This window comes from Acomys russatus, chromosome 27 (assembly GCF_903995435.1).
Source record: "Acomys russatus chromosome 27, mAcoRus1.1, whole genome shotgun sequence".
Taxonomy (NCBI): Eukaryota; Metazoa; Chordata; class Mammalia; order Rodentia; family Muridae; genus Acomys; species Acomys russatus.
The window spans coordinates 12,059,316-12,062,943 of record NC_067163.1 but is presented as its reverse complement, the minus strand read 5'-3'; the positions used below and the strand labels follow the sequence as shown (position 1 = coordinate 12,062,943).

Genomic DNA, 3,628 nt, shown 5'->3' with positions numbered 1-3,628 from the left:
CTATGTCATACCACCACACTCTGAGAAGATATGGCTGTTAATGTTTTGAGTTTCTCTTGTGCAGAATGAGACTCCTCCACAATTCTCCTTCCCAAAGTTTCCTTAGCCTTTGTTTTCCAACAGTTTGCTTCATTCATATTTGGATGTAGCTATCTCCAATATTTGGATGTGTAGATAGATATTTATTGCATATGGTTTAATGCATCTAGGTGTTATTTCATGAAGCATTTATTTTGTCCATTTCGTGTCTTGCGTCTCTTTGGAGGGTGCAGTCAGGATTTTGTCAGCATGTCTGATGTGCCTGCTCCATGGTTCTCGGAGAGTTTATACACTTTAGCCTCACATTCTTTGGTTCTGTTCCACAGACTGGCCAACCTCACTTTTCTTATCTTCATCTTCCTTGATTCCTCTGCCAAAAATCATACCTGATTTTGAGTTGTCCGAAGACTTTTTTCATTCTGGTTATTGTAACTTTCCTTATTTCTTGATTTCCATCACAGAACACTCCCATCAGCACATCTTGGACCACTGAGGATTTAGGTATTTGTCATGTTGCATCTAAAAAAAAAAAAAAAAAAAAAAAAAAAAAAAAAAAAAGACTGACCCAGAGGCATTGCGGGATTACAAGTATGGCTTCTGTGTCTCATGTACGTCAGTCGATGGCAGAGGGGAGAGAGACTGTGTCTATGCTCTGTGTTTTGACCTGTGATCATCTGAAGGATTAGTAGCCTAACATTCTCTGAAAAAAACAAAACTAGTCTGAGATGACCACCAGTCTGGTGCCAGGGACCCTGGACAGGGATCTAGGCTGAAATGACCACCATTCTGGCACTGCACAGGCCAGATGGGCACCCAGGGCAGGCGAGAGCCATAGACGAGAAGAACCCCACCTGGGACTGTGGGTCTGGGGCGGGAGTGAGACAGAGACCTAGGACCCCACCTGGGACTGTAGGTCTGGGGCAGGAGTGAGACAGAGACCAAGGACCCTACCTGGGACTGTGGGTCTGGGGCAGGAGTGAGCTGGAGCCCGAGGACTCCTCGCAGTGCCATAATGCACAGGTAGGACATAGCACTCCTGACTCCACTCCTGAGCCAACACCAGACACTCAGAGATGCTGCGGGGCGCCGCTGAGAAGACCAAGTAAGTGGTGGAGAATGGAAGAGAAAGAGAAACAGAAGGAGGTGGGTACAATGAAGAGAGGCAGAACTGAGGGCAGTGAGGGACAGCCTGCAGTGAGTAGCCTGTGACGTCACCTGGAACAATGGTGGAGTCCTGTCCTGTGCTGCCATGGGACAGGGCGGAAGTGCCTGGGTTTGTCAAAAGCTGGGTGAACATCCCTGGTATGGGCTGCCATCCAGGGACATGTTCATGTCTGAGGGCTGTGCAGAACTGGCCCCACCCCTCACCTGGCTATCATGGGACAGCTGACCTGATGCATGAGAGTAGAAGAGCTGACGTCACCCCTAGCCAGCTGCAGTACTCAGAAGAGCAGCCATGCACATTGTGGGCATTGCAGATTATCCAGCCATGAAGATAGGAGCGTGAGAGAGCTGGCCCTGTCACTTGTCTCCTGTGCGGTGGCATGGGCAAGGGAGACATATCCTCTGTCTTCCTCAACCCTTACTACCTGCAGCAGGTGAGAGACCTGGACCTGGGGTCAAGAAAGCAGGAGAGTTGGCCCCTTACCATCTGTAGTACTTGGGAAAGTTGAATCTGCACCTCACCTGGGCAGCACAAGAGAGCTGACTCTGGTGGCATGGGCCCAGGCAAGCCACCCAAGGGTGTGGCAATGAGAGAGCTGACTCTACCACTTACCTACTGTGAGATGGCATCAGTGAGGGAAGAGATCCTCTCCCCTCCCTTTTGTCCTTGCCACTGGCAGTGTTCAAGAGAGCTGGCCCCTTACTGGGTTATGAGAGCAGGAGAGCTGGCCCTGACCGTCACCTGCTGTAGTACTTGGGGGAGCAGGCCCTGCACCTCACCTGGGCAGCACAGTAGAGCTGACCCTGATGGCGGGGGTATGGGTGGGCATGAAAGTGGGAGAGCTGGTGGGCTGACCAGCTCAGGCACCTCTCAGGCCCAGATCCAGGGCTTTGAATTGGGGCATCCCAACGTTTACTCTATCAATGAGCATCAGTAAACAGATCCAAAACTACAGAATGTCCATGACACCTGGCAAGAAGAGTCCCAGTGAGGTTCCAGTGTTGGTAGAGTAGCAGACACTAGAGACCCTCTAGAAGTCCAAGGAGTCATCGCAGTGAACGCTTGTAGGCAAGAAGTGTAGATACAAGAGAATGCCGTGGGACACACTGTGACACAGTACAGCTGCCACAGCAAGATTTTTCTCTCTCTGTTAAAGAGGGGAGGTTGCAAAGGTGGAGGGTGGGTCGGGAGCGGGGCGATGAGATGAGTGGGATTGGAGGACATGATGTGGAAATCACAAAGAACCAATAAAAAGTTAAAAAGCAACAAAAAATTTAAAAATGAATTAGTTTTTTGAGTATACGCTAGTCTCCCACCTGCCCCTCGTGTGTGTGTGTGTGTGTGTGTGTGTGTGTGTGTGTGTAAATGTGAGTGTGTATGCATGTGAGCACGTGGAGACTAGAGGTCAACATTTAGTATCTTTTTCAATTGCTATCCACCTTACTGTTTGAGATACTAAGATATCTCCTTGACCTCTAAGGTCATTGATTAAGCTGGATTGGTAGGCCTGCAAGCCCTACACTCATCTTCCCTTCTCTTTGCAGAGCTGGGGTTATAAGTGTACTACTGTGCATGAATTTTTTTGTGTGTGGGTGTGTAGGTGCAAAGGTTTTAAATCAGGTCTTACACCCATATGGCAAGCACTTTACCAACTGAGCTGTCTCCTCAGACCTGCAATGTTAGGTTAAAGGGTTTTTGTCCATTACAGAAGAATCATGAGTCTGGATCAGTGGTTTTGCAATCCAGATGCACTACAGTTTAAATCACGTCAGTATCCACAAATTACCATATTGGAACAATGACTCCGTGTTTTAAGGAGATTTGCTAGTTGTTTTGTCTGGATAAATACTAAGCTGACGCAACAGTATCTCAAAAGCACACCAGCTACAAGTTACTCAGTAAGTCTTCCTTAAATGCATCATCAAGTTCTGGCAGCTTAGATCCTATTTTTCTTACTTACAAAGTTTGTTGTCTTCTCATTACGTGGTTGTGTATAAACAGCGATTTTTATCTTTCATTTTTGTCCTCACATCATTTGGGCCAGCTGCATTGCCCTATGTCTCAGCAAACCTGCTTGGGCTTCTTGACAAGGTTAAAAGCAAAGGTTTACTTCTCAGATATTACACAGAAAACCACAAGAGTCCATCAAAAATTTGTTGAGTGGCTGAGCAATACCACTGGTATCCTCCGCGGTTTAATTCCAATATCTACTTCCTTTTATCCTGCGGTCTGAGTGCTTTCATGTACCCTCACAACAGAAGCAAGCTTTTCTTTTGTGTTTTTTCAGATCTCAGTGCCAGTGTGATCCTCACAAGTCACAAGAGACTGTGAGTTAGTTTCAAAAAATGACTTCTTTCTTTTCTGTCCCTGGTGCAATGACTTTACTGTCTCATCCTAGCAGGCAGGAACTTTTTACAACTCTAG

At 47.2% G+C, this 3,628-nt stretch overlaps 1 pseudogene; it reads left to right on the top strand.

The window, feature by feature from the left end:
* Positions 1 to 598: 598 nt before the first annotated feature.
* On the top strand, positions 599 to 737 carry LOC127210356 (uncharacterized; annotated as a pseudogene).
* The last annotated feature ends 2,891 nt before the right edge of the window (positions 738 to 3,628 follow it).